The sequence below is a fragment of the Natator depressus genome, chromosome 21 (assembly GCF_965152275.1).
Source record: "Natator depressus isolate rNatDep1 chromosome 21, rNatDep2.hap1, whole genome shotgun sequence".
NCBI lineage: Eukaryota > Metazoa > Chordata > Testudines > Cheloniidae > Natator > Natator depressus.
This window is the reverse complement of record NC_134254.1, coordinates 10,394,479-10,411,224: the sequence shown is the minus strand read 5'-3', so window position 1 is coordinate 10,411,224 and position 16,746 is coordinate 10,394,479. Positions and strand designations below refer to the sequence as shown.

General features: G+C 50.4%; 1 protein-coding gene across 3 annotated transcripts in view; it reads left to right on the top strand.

Moving 5' to 3' along the window:
- Positions 1-657: 657 nt before the first annotated feature.
- GRM4 (glutamate metabotropic receptor 4) overlaps positions 658-16,746 on the top strand; it is a 208,512-nt gene continuing 192,423 nt past the window's right edge. For 2 of the 3 annotated variants that reach the window (XM_074935868.1, XM_074935866.1), the window contains exon 1: positions 658-1,192. The gene's annotated coding sequence lies outside the window, so the exon portion shown is untranslated. Of the gene's footprint in view, positions 1,193-1,500; positions 1,619-16,746 lie in introns of those variants that run through there. The other variant, XM_074935867.1, reaches the window with a different exon arrangement.

The following is a 16,746-nucleotide window of genomic DNA, read 5'->3' as shown; positions in this document are numbered from 1 at the left end:
CTTTGTGGGTGGGTGTAGGATGGCTGTGAAGTGCATTTGCACACACGATCCTCTCGCTGCCCACCGCCAAGGTGCACTAGTGCTTTAAAAGGCTGGCCGCAATCAGAGCCTTGGGCTTCACCGCAGCTCGCTCTGCAAAACTTCCAAGGCTCGCTCGCTCGCTCTCGCTGGCTGCTCTGTGTGCTGCTCAGCAGATGTTATCCGACTGAATTTAGTTTAGCGTGACTGCAGCTCCCTTCCTCTGGCTCATCTCCTACATCTCTCTCTCGCTCTTTTTTTTTTTTTTTTTTTTGCAGTGCTGGGGGGCGGGAGGATGCACGGACCGTTCCCTCGCAGCTGATCTCTCTCGTTCTTCCTGGAGGACCCTTTTTGAGGTTTTAAATCAACCGCTGACGGTCAGCCAGGATTCTCCTTCCCCCCCCTCCCCCGACGCCAGCCAGCAGCTCCCCTTTTCTCTTCCCCCGCTCCCCAGCGGCAGTTCCGCCGCCTTATGCGTCAAATTTAAAGGGTTTCTTTTAAATTCATAAAGCAATTGGATGACGCGCGCTGGCGGAAGCGGGTTCATCTCATTGCCCCTGGAATACAGCTTTCTTTCAGCAAGATCTGGGGTGGATAACAGAGCCCCCTCCCCCCCACCCCCCTTCCAACTCCCTATCTGGCTGGCCTGGCTTGGGAATCTCCTTCAGCACCATGCAAGTGGGCAGCTCCTCTGGGTGAGCCGTGTGTACCTAAACCGGCTTGTCCAAGGGGGTGTGTGCGTGTGTAGGGGGGGATTGGCACCCCCACAAAACCAGGACCGAGTCTGCATTATTCCTTGCTATCGAGGCGTAGAGTGGAGGAAGCCGGGTCTCCGTTGCAGCCCCGCGGAAGGGCTCGGAGATTACTATTGCTGGAGTGGGGAACTGGCCGTGCCCAGGTAAAAGAAGCCAAAGAAATTAGCCACCGCTCTCCGGGCTGCCCTGGGTGCTGGGCAGACGCGCGCCCCGCTATAAGGCTCGGGGAAGGAGACGAGTGAAACCTGCCATCGGTCGAGCCGCTGGGCAAAAGGCCAGGGGAGGGTGGGAAGGCAGCCAGAGGCTTCAGCACCTTAGGATTCGTGGACAGCTCCTTGCGAGGCTGCTCCGGGAAGCCAGGGGCTTGGAAAGCGCCGAGAGGATTCGGATTTCGCCCAACTTTGCCCGGGTGCGGAGGGGTAAGTTCTTCAATTTCTCCTCCCCCCACACCCCTTGATCCCCGTCGGTGCGATTCTCGTGGGGTGGGGGTTTCAGTCAGGCCGGACGGGGCTTCTCGCCATGAGCCAAAAGTGGCTTTTAAGGAGCAATCCCGGGGACCGATCTCCTTCTCCAAGACCAAAAATGCCCCCTCTTGGAAAGCATCTGACCTGCAGGGCTGTAATTAACAAGGTGTGTGTATGGGGGGGGAGCCTAGGTCCCATTGAGCTATCCGATCCTTATTACTATTTCGATGGGGGGGGCAGGAGTGGGAAGACGGTTTACCTCTGAATTGGGGGCTTTGCTTGTTCGAGGACATGCTAATGAAGCCATCAGCACAGCCAGGGGCTTTGGCTAGGCGATGAAGGGTCCTGCTGATGGATTGCAACGCCTCATTGGGATTGCAGGTTTGAACAGGAAGGGGATGGGACGGGGGTGGTGGTGGTGGTGGGGGGGAACCCTTCCCTCTCCTGCCATAAATATAACCGCACCCCAATACCACAGGGGCAGAGAGAGATACGGCAAAGGAACCTTAAGTCAAGATGTATCTTCCGGAGCAGGCTGGGTTCTGTTCCTTCTCCCCCTTGTTCTTTTAATGTGGCATCTGCATCAAGATTGAGGTATTGTTTGAACCCCGATAACAGTTTTAAGGGGGGGGGAGGCAGACTGCGCCAATCTAAGGTTCAGCAGAAAGACTTTCAATAAGGATTAAATCGAGCCTAACGTGGAGAAAGATGCTTGCCCGGGCAGCCAGGGAAAGCAAAGGAAAGGAACTAAGGAGGAGACGATTGAAACCGGTCCGGACGCTGGCGGGGTGAGCCGGATTCAATGTGCTTTCCGAGGCTGCTTGGCTATTTCAATTTCACTCTTTCCTCAACTAATTTGCATCGTTAGTAGTTTGCATCCGCAGCGCCCCCAGTCGTGCTGGGGACTTTCTCCCCCCCCCCCCCCCTGCAGGTCTGGCTGGCTAATCCTGCCTGGTAATTAGCCCCACCACCTTCCCCAGAGCGTGGCTCCGGGACTGGAAATCAGTCTGGCTTTTGCTAACCGCTAACACCCCCCCGCCCTGCTTGCTTGCTTCTTGGCTTGCACACCCAGTCCCCCCGCTAACTCATGTCCGTCTAGCGGAGGCTGGGATCCTAGCACAGCGGTTAGGGGAGGGGATGCGTTTCCCAGGGCTCTCTGCAGGAGCGAATAAGAAGGGAGGCCGGGGAAGATATTGCAAATGCGAGAGCCGCGGACTGTGACTCTCTGTGTGGACCGGTCCAGTAGATCCAGGCATGTGTAGTTACTGGTCAGGCTGTCTCGTCCCTGGCATCTGCTTGGCATTGCTGCCCTGGCCTCGAGCCCTCCGGGCTCCCACCCACAGCAGAAGGGCAAAGGGGCGTGTTGCCATTGCAGAGGAAATTGCAGCTGCCCCTGTTAGGCCAGTGGGAAATCTCGGTTGTCAATGGAGTGTGAGAAGGCCAGGTGTTATCTCGGCTGTCTGTAAAGAGCAGGGGCATGAGCCTAGCTTCCCAACAGCCTTTACATTTCCAATAAGCCGGAGGTGCTGGTGATCCGCGCCTTGCCTGTGTCCTGGGTACAAACGCATCCCTGTGTGTGTTTCTTTCCAGGGCTGTGGCTCTCTCTCTAGTCAGAGCTGTTGTAACAGCAGAGCTGGGATTTCTTTTGAAAAGGAAATCTGATTGGTACCTGACAGCCCAAAGATTGGTACCTGGTCTCTTCCCCCCCATCCCCCACTTTTCTATTGTAATGTATTTTAAATGTCATAAGTTTGCTGGGCTCAGCTCATCCCTAGCAGGGCGCTTTTGTCTCCAAAAACCACCACCATCATTTTGCTTGTGTCTGCACTTAGGAGGCTCAGGGATGAGTCATCCTTGTTGCTGGCTGACCTTTGGCTCTGGGTTTGAAGAGGGAACGATACAAGGCTGGGTTGGAGGAGAGAAGCGGAGGAGGTCCCACGTGCTGGCTGGTTGCCCTAGGCACAGCCTGTGGGTGAGGAGAGACCATCCGATCCGTTGAATGCCTCCAGGAGCTCAGGGAAATACCAGCAGTTAGATCAAGAGCTCATCTCACTTCTCCATTCCTCCTACAGCATCTTGTTTCCTTCAACTACCAGGGAGAGCCTGAGTCGAGGGCGCCTTCCTTGTGGAAGTTCCTGCTGCTCTGGGGGAGAGGAGGCATTGGCCTGGGAAAAGGCTCACCCCTGCCTTGCAGTGCAGCTCAGGACTGAAGGGGAGAGGGTGAGGAGGGGACACCCCTCCCCCCATCAATCCCAGCTGCAGTTCCAAAACAACATGCTCCAAGGTGCAGTGCTCCTTTTCTTCTGCCAGGAATACCTCACACTTCTCCTTCATTCAGCTATCAGAGCCATTTCGCCAGGGGATTGGCCCTGGGGTGGGAGCTCTCTGAGGGGAGTGAGGGGTAAATCACAGGAACGTAGGTCATCCCAGGTCAGACACTGTCTCCCACAATGGCCAGCACAAGCTGCTTCTGAAAGCAGGTTCTCCCTGGCTCCCCACAGTTTGGGCAGCTTTCCTGCTTCCTAGCATGCTCTAAGGGAGGAAGGGTTGGCTCCATGGTTAGTGTGCTAGCCTTGGACTTTATAGACCCAGTTTCAATTTCCTGCGTGATGTGCCCTTGGGCAAGTCTCTCTGTGCCTCAGTTCCCCATCTGTACAATAGGGATAATAGCCTTCCCTACCTCACAGGCTGCTGTCAGGATAAATGATTGTGAGAGGCTCAGATACTCTGGTGTTAGATCTAGAGATACAAAAAGCAGAGAGAGAAGTGAAATAGAAGTTTACACTCAAAACAAAATCCCCCCTCCCCGCCACGATGCTGATCCTTGCAGTCCCAATCCCCTTCCGTAACCGCTTTCCATGGCCTCAGTGCTTAATTTGTAATGAACGAGATACCAGGGCTCCAGCAATTTTTTTACTTTGATAACTGATACAGCAACCCCAGAAGTGCTGGGGCTCAGCCCTTGCAAGCCCTGCCACAAATTAAGCCCTGCATGGCCTCTTGTCAATATCAGACTGGAAAGTGCATGGGGCTATTGGCTGACAGTTCCTCTGTCAGCTGAGGCCCAGAAATATTGTCACAAAATACCAGGGGGAAAAATGTGCTTTTCAACTCTTGCGTTGCTTGCCTGATTGTCTTTCGGCCTCCTGAATATTTGAAGGAGGTGGAAGAAAATCGATGTGCTGAAAACAGCTTCACCTAATCATAAACCACCATAAAATACCCCTCTCCTCTTCTCCCACCCTGAGTATTCTTCCGCTAATTTTGTGCTGGCCCCTTAATCTTGCTGTTGCTGCTTGGCTCGGTCAGTCTCTTTCCCCCATTGTCGTCTTGTAGCAATAAGGGTGTCGCCTCTCTGAAATGTAAGGACTTTACAAGCACATGCATTACACATCACGGCCTAGCAAGAAGCCTCTCTGGGGACATCAGGATATGCTCCACTGAAACTGCCTTGCCAATGATGGCTGGTTAGAAAAGGGGTGTGTGGAAGGGGGGGTAGTCCGTTAATAATACCGTGATATCCTGGGACTTGCACATGGGGTGGGGGCGATGTACCTGTGCATCTGGCAAGATCCTGGGCCCCCGTTTGCGGCTGATGATTTCTGATGAGATGAAAGTTGGGCAGTTCTGTCATTCTAGGCCTGAGCTGCCCCAGTGAGCGAGTGGTTATCAAAAATTAACGTAAAGTTTTCATTGCATTTGTACATGCAGAAATGAAGACCGACTTCTTCCAACTCCCATACATCGGTTGGGATTGTTTATTAGTACAATCAGCTGGTTCAAATCAGAAACCCTGCTTTGCTTTTCTGCCTGTCGCTCTGTGAACTCCTCTGATCTCTGGCTGATACATTCTCCCAGTCCTCTTCGATGTTCCTTTTTGGTGCGATACAATCCGTGAAAGCAAGGGATTAAAACTGGCTCTTTTTTCCAAAGAACAAGAGAGGGAGAACTTGCCTGCAGTTACATATATTCAGATGGCCTGATCTTTCTGTTGACTTCAATGGGCTTTGGGTCAGGCCCCACGTGTGTGTGTGTGGGGGGCGAGAATAGTTTTATAAGGATCTAAATGAAGGCTGCTACTTCCCTTTGGAATGTTGTTTATTATTTATGAACTTTATTTATTATGAACAGTATGGTTCAGAGATTTCTACTTAGTAGCGCTCCGCTTTCCTTTTAAAAAATGAGCATGCAGAAGATGTGGCCATTAGCTGGACCACATCCAGTGGAGGTAGATATTAGCTCTCTTTTAATTGGGTCACCATTGCGTAAGAGCTCATGGTACTGGCCATGCTAGTTAATCCAGACATCATTGAATTGGGGCCATATTTTAATTAATTTTCTTGTTGTTTAAAGTACAGGATCTGTGTTTTTCTACTAAGACCTTGCTCATAGGCCTGGGGCTACTTTTCTAGCTTAGGCAAACAAATACTGGGCTACTTAAACCTGAATTCTTTAGGCTTCCACTTTGTTTCAGCCCTTTCTTGACTAATTCTTCGCCCGCCCTGCTTCTGCTATACTTAACACAGGCTTGGCAGCAAAATCTACAGCCAAAGCAAAGTCCCCCATAATAGCCTCTCAAGTGGGGGGAAAACTAGTGCAAGATAATTGGAATATTATGCTTTGATGAGATGGTCCTCGCTCTCCAAAGGGTTAGCAGGTGGAGAAAAGGGTCTTGATGCTGGTTTAAACTCAGAACAGCCACAGCAACGGAACAAAGGGAGGATCTCTCCTTGTTGAGCTTTTGCACTGGGGAGTCCATGCTATTTAGGATTAGTGGATTTTAATCACTTCATTGGCAGCGCCTCTTTCCAGTAGGGAGGAGGAACTGCGGTTTAGGGGTTAAAGCGGGGGACTGGGAGCAGGGGCATAATTTGCTATGTGTCAAGGGGGGCAGTTGTCTCCCCGGACCTTTAGTCTGGCACTTCCTCAGACTTCTGACAGGTGTATATGCTCCACTCCTTTGCCTCCCCCGATGTCGCAGGAGATAACCTATTAACCTAACATTTTCTATATGCTGACGCAGTTTTGCCCCCCCGGTCCCTTCTGCCCCAAATTTTTCTGAAATGGTTCCCCTGCCTGGGAGGCAGGAATACTAGGTTCTGCTCTCCAGCTCTGTAAAGGTGTGGATTAGTGGTTAGAGCAGGGGACTAGGAGGCAGAACTCCTGGGTTCTATTTCCAGCTGAACAGGTGACTTTGGTGGGTGAAGTTACATAAGAATGGCCATACTGGGTCAGACCAATGGTCCATCTAGCCCAGTATCCTGTCTTCCAACAGTGGCCAGTGCCAGGTTTCCCCAGAGGGAATGAACAGAACAGGGAATCATCAAGTGATCCATTTCCTGTCGCTCATTCCCAGCTTCTGGCAAACAGGGGTTAGGAACACCATCCCTGCCCATTCTGGCTAATAGCCATTGAGTTGGGCAAATAATTTCAATCTCTCTGTGCCTCAGTTTACCCATCTGTAATTTGGGTGTGATAATATTTTCCTTCCGACCTTGCACAGGCTGGTGAAGCTGAATGAATGCCTCTACGTCCCTCTGAAATCATGGGGCAGGGGACACAACCGTGTGATGTGATGATGTTACAATACAGCTCCAATAAACTCACCTTTGTATTGCAGAGCTGTTATGGTGACCTAAATCATAACCGTTTGGGAATCCCAGCCCAAATTCTGCTCCCAGTCACATGGATGTAACTGCATAGAAATCAATGTGGTTGCAGCGTTCGGAGTAAGAGTTTGTCCCCTCCTAGAGCTGGTATGTAGTGTGCAAAGAACTGCCCTGGTGTTGTGAAATCCTGTGATCTGTGTGCTGCAATCACACAGTTGCCCCTGTTTTCCCTTTGGATATGATCTAATCCTTGAAACCACTAGGAGGGCCATTTGGTTTATGGTGTTGTGGAAGAATTTAGCTTAACCGTTCTGCAATGAGGACCTCTAACCACTTCTGGTTCCTCGCTGAATTTCTACCCCTCTAATTTGAAGGCTCTGTTTGTGCCCATTTCACTTGTCAGGTGTCAAGATTCCTTCCCCACTCTGAACTCTAGGGTACAGATGTGGGGACCTGCATGAAAACCCCCTAAGCTTATTTTTATCAGCTTAAGTTAAAACTTCCCCAAGGTACAAACTATTTTACCTTTTGCCCTTGGACTTTATTGCTGCCAACACCAAGCGTCTAACAAATATATAATAGGGAAAGAGCCCACTTGGAAACGTCTTTCCCCCCAAAATCCTCCCCGAAACCTACACCCCCTTTCCTGGGGAAGGCTTGATAAAAATCCTCACCAATTTGCATAGGTGAACACAGGCCCAAACCCTTGGATCTTAAGAACAATGAAAAAGCAATCAGGTTCTTAAAAGAATTTTAATTGAAGAAAAAAAGTAAAAGAATCACCTCTGTAAAATCAGGATGGTAAATACCTTACAGGGTAATCAGATTCAAAACATAGAGAATCCCTCTAGGCAAAACCTTAAGTTACAAAGAGACACAAAAACAGACACATCCATTCCATTCAGCACAGCTTATTTTATCAGCCATTTAAACAAAACAGAATCTAACACATATCTAGCTAGATTACTTACTAAGTTCTAAGACTCCATTCCTGTTCTGTTCCTGGCAAAAGCATCACGCAGACAGAGCCTTTGTTTCTTTCCCCCCTCCAGTTTTGAAAGTATCTTGTCTCCTCATTGGTCATTGTGGTCAGGTGCCAGCAAGGTTATCCTAGCTTCTTAACCCTTTACAGGTGAAAGGGTTTTTCCTCTGGCCAGGAGGGATTTTAAAGGGGTTTACCCTTCCTTTTATGTTTATGACAACAGGCAAACAATGTGGCTTCAGTATGGGTGTTACTTTATACACCTTAAGGGCCAGCTGCTGTACATTGACATGCCTCTAGTGAAGTCAACAGAGCCCCATTAATTTCCGTCAGGTGAAGAACTGGCCCAAGCTTTTCAAAGGGGCTCAATCCTGCTCCCATTCACTGCCGAGCTTCCACTGACTTAAATGAGACCAGGATCTGGCCCCATAATTCTCACTGCCTCTACTGGGAGCTCTGTGGTTGGTATCCCAGAGACTTTTTGGCAGCACAGTAGTTGCAATGTGGCTTCTGCTCCATGAAGTCGGACAGTGCGGGGGTGCGATATTTTTGTCTATGCCAACATATCTGTGCCAGTACAGTCTCTGTAGCATAGACATACCCTCAACGATTGCCAGACCAAATTGGCTCTTTACAAGTCAAAAGTGGATGGCCTCTTGCTGCTGGAACTGCCAACTCCAGCTGAGGTCTGAATAACCCTGCCAGGTGTCTTCTGCTTGGTACATCAGGGCCGGCAATAAAGACTCTGGAATTGAAGTTTAACTGTTAGTGGTGGCCCGTGGGGACAGGCAGTACAGTCTGCTTGAAATCGCATGGAAAAACCTTTGTTGAGAGCAGATTGGTCCCTTCAAGAATAGTTTGACTGAAACCTCTGCAGACAAGGCACTACAGGCTTCAAGTGTTTCATGCCACATTTGCTGAATTGATGGCTAAAAACACATTTCCCCCCTAATTGCCAGTCCTGAAAATTCACCCTAAAATCTGGGATTCAAGGTGGGAGTGGGGGTGGGGGGAGAGGTGGTATCTTTTATTACTCATGCAGAATTATCATAGGTAACAGATTCTGTAGCCAGGTGGTCACGATAGGGTTAACTGGGATACCCGGAGTATTTTAGGGGAGAGCTATGTTCCACCCTTCCCTTACTTCCTGATTTAGTTACCCCTGCTTTGTTGTGATGCAGTTTAAATAAAGCAGCAAGCTCCCAGCCTGCAGTCTTGAATAGACTTAATTTTGCTACCCTGAGCGGTCCCTTCACAAATGATTCCATGGGCCTGTCTAGACAGCTCCAACGCAGGGTAGAACGTGGTTCGGCAATGCAAACTCTGCCCACAATTTTGGTGCTGCTGCATGAGCCGGAGCGGAATCCGCTTCCCCCTCCCACAGCTGCGTTGGCTCAGCTGGCTAAACAGGAGGAAAAAGAAAGTAACCGCCGATGTTTGTAAGTCCTGCAGGGAGGAAGGCATTTGTAACATAGCTGCTTTTCAGAGCAGAACCCCACTTTAATGGAGACCCCTATAGCCAGCTCGGGGGGGGGGGTGTGTTCGGCATGAATTCAGCCTCTGTTGCAGAATTTAGAATATTTTCCAGCAGCAACATGGGAGTGGGAATGTGCCCTGAGTCTGTTTGTAGGATACAATGAGCAAGCCAAATTCTGCTCAAATTGCACGTCTGCACCCTTGTTGACTTCAAAGTGCCTTTGGGCTTTGAGAGCTTGGATGAAAGTGCCCTTGAAATTGCCCTGTAAGGAGTGTACTCGATTTAAACTGAATGTGGAATTTGGCCTGGCAAGTTGATGTCTAGCTCCATTGCTTAAGCGCGAGGATACTGTGGCCTGACTGTTTCCCCGGCTCTGAAGTGCTTGTGCTGCATTGGGAGTGGATCTCATCTTGTGATCTCATCTTTGAATCTGACATAGCCGGGACAAGCCACAGCTACTCTCTAAGTGCAAAGCATCGGCCACTCCCTTGCATTGGAAGCCTCGCTGCCCAAGATCTGCCGTAATTCCCACCACCAGCGTCTGACTTATTGATACCCTGGTGGATTTGCATAGCACATCGTGACTACGGAAAGCTGAGCAAATGGAAGGTGCAGATCTGTTAACATTGTTCTCTCTTTGTCCCACTCACCGGATAAAGCTATCCATGAGAGAAACAACCACACTGCAGCCAGGACAGAGCCGCTCACCCAGTCCACGTCTCACTGCCCTTTATGGAAAAGATTACGCAGGTGGAGCGAAGTTTTCAAAAGAGCCCAGCACCAACGTAAGTGGTCAGATTTTTCACAAGAGCTTAGGATGCTGGGTGCTGAGCTCTTGTGAAAATCCGGCTGTCGGTGTCACGACGCCAGCTGCTGGGCGGCTAAGCTGTCTTTGAAATCTGGTCTTTCTTTAGGTGCCTAAATGGGAGGAGAGCTCTTACGGATGCTGAATCCTTAAAAACGTGGCCCCGAGGACCCTGGAAATCAATCCCTGTTGGCCAGAGATGCTGAGGCCACACTATCAATTGATTTCCCTGAGCACTGAGCATTGTAGGGCCAGATTAACTTGATTGCATAACACCATGTCTCTGGGTGGATCTCACTGGCAGAGGGAATTGAACCCAGGAGCTCTGGTCCGAAAAGCAGGAGCCTCTATTGCCTTAGCCAAAAGACCTGACTCTGCTAGCCAGGGCTGTAGCAGGCTCTGTATCTGCAGCCCTGTCCTCCGCGAGAGGGTGACAGAGCACCGCAGTGAGTGGGCTACAACTGCACCATTTGTCGGTGATGTAGAAGTAAGGTGGGGGCTCCCTTGAATCCAGTAGGGACAATGTAATAATACTCTGTACCGAGATGACAGCTTTCAGCTGGGGATCTCCAAGTGCTTCATGCGAGGTAGTGGTGTGTTAGGAGGGATGGGTATCCTATTTTACAGATGACTAAAGAGAGATCGCTTATCACTCCTGGGAGGTAGGTGAGGGCTATAACGGACTGGTTAATGTACATAAGCACCACTGCCCTGTATTGGATGGAACTGTGTGACATAGGTCCTGTATGGTGAACAGCTAATGGAGATTCTCCGTCACAGAGGGAGGGCTTTTGGAGCAGGAAGGTCTGGGTTCTACCCTCACTGTTGTTGTGAAGTTCCCAGTGGCCACAGGCACAGGGGGTGGCATGTGACAGCTGTGAACTACTGGGTGGCCCTGGGTTTAGTATGATATTCCTGTGTAAGAGGGGTGTGTGTGTGTGTGTGAGTGTGTGGAGGGGTGGGTAACACAGAGGCTGTTGTCCTGTCTATGCTGCATTCAGATGTGTGATTGCACCACGTGGAGACGTGCCCAAGCTAGCTGTGGTCTCGCCAGCTCCAGCAACAAGAGCAGCTGAGGTAGCATGAGCTAGCCTAGGGTACATACCCAGGGCCCTGGGTGGGTTGTACAGCCCAGGCTGCCATGGCTTCATGCTATTGTTACTCAAGCTAGCCTGGATATGTCTGTGGGCTGCAGCCACACCTCTGCTTCCTGTGCAGACAGACCTTAAGTGACGGGCCTGAGTGAGTCACCGGCTCTGAGTGAGTTCCAGCTCCTGGTCCTCCAGCTATCAGACAACACGCCTGCTACGGAAACCATTGATTGTAGGCAGCTGGCAGAGACCGCTCTAGAGGAGTTGTCAGTCAGATGCAAGCAGGGAAGTCAGTCACATAAGGGGCCTACAAATCAGGCTGGGAAGTACGAACCCTCTAGAGCGACAGCTGTAAACCACCAGCACTTAATGCAACACAGTGGTTTATTTAAAGCATCCTGTGTTCAAGGCCATTGCAATCAAGCTTAGTGAGAAATGATGCCACGTAAAAATGGGTCTGAATACATCGGGATGACGCCAGTGAGAGCCTAGGTGCGTTATAGAGGACAAGATGCAGGCAGGATGTCAGGGCTATATAGAATAATGGACAGTTAGGGCCAGTTCCTCAGCTGGTGGAAATTACCAGAGACCCACTGGAGGCAAGGTGGTTATGCCTGTTTATGACAGCTGAGGATCTGACCCTTAGCACGTAAACAGGGCTCTGCTGCAAAGAACTGTGAAAAGATGGACTCAGTCCCTCAGCTTGAGGGTGCTCAGAACCTTAATGGGTTGGACACACAAACCCTAGCTACAAACCCTGCTGTGACGTGGGTTACTATTTTTCTCTTCATTTGGGGAAACTGAGGCAGAGAAGGGCTGGGAGTTGTCTAAGTTTCTACAGTGAGTCACGGGCAAAGCTAAAACCAGGCTTAGTGTATTCCTAGCGGTGTGCTCCGTGCACTAGACGCTGCTGCTTCTGCCCCGCCCCCAACCCCCCACCTTTTGCTGTCCTATGGCCAAGACACAAGTTCCAGGTATAATTCAGTCTGCAGCACAAGGCAGCTTGCAAACAAGGTCCCACCCTCACAGCAGCTTCCCTGTGTAACAGAGCGGGTGACGCAGCAGTAATATGGATGCGCGGCCCTCTCCATCCAAAGACAGACCTGAACCATTCCTTGAACACCTCTTAGCGCTTCCCAGGCACTTTTCCAACTCCTCATTGGTGGCATTGTCCGCAGGAAGGGCCACCCAGCTGTGCGCTGGAGACACTAAAGCGGGCCGTTTTGCCGAGCGTCGAAAGAGAGATGTGGAAAAACTCCCTAGCCCAGTGCTTCCATCTCCCTTCGTGGGATAATGCCATCTCCCAGCCAAGTGCCATTCGCCCACTGCTGTGCCCAGGAACTGCAGCGTGGTTCCTGGCACGCGCTGTGCTCTCAAGGAACAGGCACAAGTAGTGCAACGACTGCTGAGAAGCACCATAAACGCTGGGTATTTTTGCAGTTGGACGTGTCAGATCTCAAAGACCACCCCTGTGGCGGTAGCCGGTATGGAGACTGTGGTGTTGACAGGACTCAGGTGGCCTCAGGTTCGATGACCACGTGTTAAAATCCTAAATCCTGCCCACACTACAGTCTGCACCAGGGGAACTGCACCCACTGGGAATGAAGGGTCCAACCCTCCCTAGCACAGACCCAGCCTAAGGTACCCTTCCCACATGGCACCTTTCCTCCGCTTCCCAGGCGAGGAGATGACACTAACAAATGCTAATTAACGGCTCAATAACATTAAGCTGAGCCGCTCTCCGAATGCTTCCATTGATGATCGAGTTACAGAAAGTCAGCCCAGGAGCAGGGCGCTCAGAGCGGGGTAAGTGGACTTGGCAGTTCTTTCCGAGCAGGATAGATGGAGCAGGCAGACCAGAACTGGCCAGCAGCATTAATATCCACTTGTGAAATTCCTGATGTTCGTTAAGTGGGTTTGACTCTGGCTGAGCGATAACCAGAGCTGGGGATTTACGGCCAAGGAACCCGGAAATGCACACATCATCTGATTAGTTATCGTGCCTTTTGCCAGATTTCAGATCCAGCCTTTGGAGCCGGGAGTGCGGCGGGGCGGGGGGGGGGGGGGGGGCGAATGTCTCATTTGAAATAGAACGAGCCATCGAGATGGGCTCATTATGCGCTGATCAAGCGCTCGTCTGGCGTGGAGAGGCTGGAGTTGTGCTTTGCTTTCCTCTGGCTTCCGTGAATAAATCTCAGGCTCTCTCGCTGTCCAAATAGCTCAGCTACAGCTGAGCTGAGTGGAAACAGAGAAGGGGAAATGCACCAGCACACGCTTTCTGTGTGTTTGCAGCTCTGTGGGTTTTGTTTTTTTGTTTTTTGTAACTGAAAATCTGGGATGGGGGGGACACGATATTCTAGATCTGCGGATGTAACACTAACATGGCCGTTGTTCCTAGAGGCTTCAAACAAATCAGGGCTCCGTTGTGCTAGGCGCTGTACAAACATGGATGCTGTATTTTGAAATGGTGAACAGGAAGGGGAGCCTATCTTTTGCTTTAGCCGCTCAGTCCTGTGTAGTGACTCATGGGCTGTCACATACAGCTGCCTGTGTGGATCCCCTGGTGGAATGAGCAGAATTACCCTTGAACAGCTGCTCCTGTATCATTTTGGCAAGCGCTGGGATAGGTGCAGAGCACAAAGATGGGGGATCTGTTGATTTAACTCTGATTTTCTTTTCTTATGCTTCTGGGTGGGATGGGTGCCCCAGGGCTAGAGCCGCTGCTGCAATATCCATTGCCTTTGAACTAGGATTCCCCCCCATCTTAATTGTGCAGCTCAGACTCACCCCCAAGTCCAGATATTTAGGCCTTGCTGTATGCAGGGGATAGCTGAGTGCTTTGCAGCAGGAGTGAAATACCTACGGAGCTAGGCTGACTTGCACCAGCTGAGGATCTGGCCCCCTGGCTCAGTGGAATCGCCGGCTTCGGTATCTAAATGACTCTGTGCCAGCTTTCAGAGGCGAGGTTCGGTCTGCATGGGGATTTGGGCGTTTGCAGCTCTGCCATGCGTCTGCATCCAGTGGCACTTTTCGTGAGAGTGGGGGTTTGCCTCTGTATCCCTATCCAAAATACCTGCTCCCCCACATCCCCCTTAGCGTGCTATGTGCTGGGCAACTGCCGCCACCCCCCAGAGGTGAGTGCATTCCAGTGGGGGGGTGATTCTTGTGTAAGTGCTTTGGGATGCAAGTTGCCATCTAGATGTAAGATGCAGTTATATAAAAGAATAACCTAGCTCAAGGGGAAGAGTCCCCAGGCCTGGAGGATGCACCAGTAAAGCTGTTAGCAGCTGAATTATTCATCCACTGAGTATGTTAGACTTCCCAAGTCCTCTCTCCCCATCCTCCCACCCAGTGCTGCTTTCGTCCTTGTTCAGCTTCCCAGAACTGCAGGAATCCAGGGGAATGGATGGGGAGAGCGGCGGGTAACAGCCAGGTAATCTGGACTGTTTGCAGAGTCTGAACAGAGGAAATCAGCTAGGGCTCTGAAGCACATTGGTCATTTTAGAGCTGGGGGTAGGGGGTGGAAACTCACTTTCCAATTTTGTCTTTTCAGACTCAAGATTGTATCCTCTTTTTGGCGCAAGAGGAGGGGGTCAGGGTGTGTGTGTGTGTGTCTTGTGGGGAGGGGTGGGAATCACTCCTTTCCTGCCCCATTTCTATCACACTCCTTGGATCCTCTCTGGCTCCTTGTAGCATCTCATTTGAGATCAGGAGGGGGATTCAGGGGAGCTCTTGTCCTCTCATTATTTGCACTTCTTTGTTACCTGCTGTGATATTTTTGCTTTCAGCTCATTCAGATCATATGATCAAAAGTTACATGAAAAAGGGAGAGAGAACAGGAGGGAAATTATTTTATTTTAAAAGGGAAGCAGCTTTCTGGGTGCTCCAGGCTCTGCTGACCTTTGCTGTTGGGCCTCATTCCAGGGCTGGGATATTTCCCTCATGGTTTCGTGGCTGATGTCACAGAAGCTGGGACCAGCTGAGCAGGGTATCTCGTCTTGCCCCGCCCAGCCCTCCTTGCATTGTGCAGAAATGTTCTGGCTTGTTGCATTTGCAGTCTGAGCCAGTGAGATGGGCTTTGGGTCACTCAGTCCTCAAAAGGAAACCCACAGAACGGCTGGCTGCTGAATGGGTCTTTAATCAAAGGGCGAGCCGCATGGGGATGCTTTAGAGATCGCTAGATAAGGGATTTCAGGGATCCTGGGCACATCCCTTCCCTTCCCTCCCCTGCCCCCTGTATTCTGGCCCTGTCCATGCTTAGCAAGGGCAATTGGCATACAAGGTGATTGGTGGGAGTCTGGGGGGAATCTCTTCTTCCTAGATCACCACCCTGTCTCTTCTGAGTGTCTGGGTTTCACTGAGGGAGGAGGACTCTGCACCTGCTTCCCCAAGCAGAGAGTACTTCTGCTTCCTGGAGCAGAGAACATTGCATATGTGGGTCCCTCGCTGCTCAGTGTCAAGGCCCTTAGCACTTAAGCGTGTTCTAGCTTGCGCATTCCTAGTGTTAAAACCAAACCCACATTTGTTAGTATTAACTAATAGAACAAAAAGTTGTTAATTTGGTTCAATGCCAAGATCAAGCTCCTTATTCACTCCAGAAGTGGCTGCATTTTGGTGGGGGAAGAAGTGGTTCCTGTATATTCACAGAATGTATAAGGAAGGCTGCCCCCCTTAACTACAGGTCCCTAAACAGGCCTGCAAAGTTCTGATGAACCTACAACGGCTGCATTTGTGCATCAAAATGTGGGTTTGAATGCGAGAACCAGGTGTTTGTGTGTAGGTGTGCAGGGATAGTTACCTGTGTAATTACCCAATCTGTGTGCTCACACAGGTGGGTTTGGGCAAGCTGCTTAAATGTACAGAGCAAAGACAGCTTAGCCGTTAAGGTAGTGGGCTGGGACTCAGGATATCTGGGTTCTAATCACTCGATATGTCTAGGTCCTCTTCTGGGTTAAGGTTTCTAGGCACAACTAGAATACAAATAATCAATCAGTGTTGCATGCTTAGCTTAGGCATGTGCATAGAAACGCTTTGTTCTGTAGCTTTCCAGGAGTTATGTACCTGTGCAAGATTTATTATTCAGATTGAACAATGAATATTTATCTAGCTCAGCATTGCAAGAGTGCAAGGACAACATACTGGTCCAGGCACAGAATCTCAACTACCCTTTTACAATCAGTGATGGAGGGAAAACTAACTTTGTTCACCTGTCTCAAAAATATTATGGACCCAGGGTGAATCAAGTTCTGCAAGGGTGTATTACCTAGACGTGGATCCCAAGCCCAGTCAGCGTGGCCAAGTAGCCACTGGTTGTACAGTCCTTTTGTGGCAGGGGAGATAGGACTTGGCAATAAAAGCAATTATTTGAGGCTGCTGGACACAGACAGACCCTGAGGTGCTCCGTGGAGCCCTGATTTTGTTGTCTAGTCTCACCATCTATGGTTTCCCGCAGTCATGGAATAGATCGCTAGCCGCTCTCCTTTAGCTCAGGAGTGAGGAGAAACGGGTCTGCTCCTCAGTGATTGGCTCTGAACGCTAAGCTTCC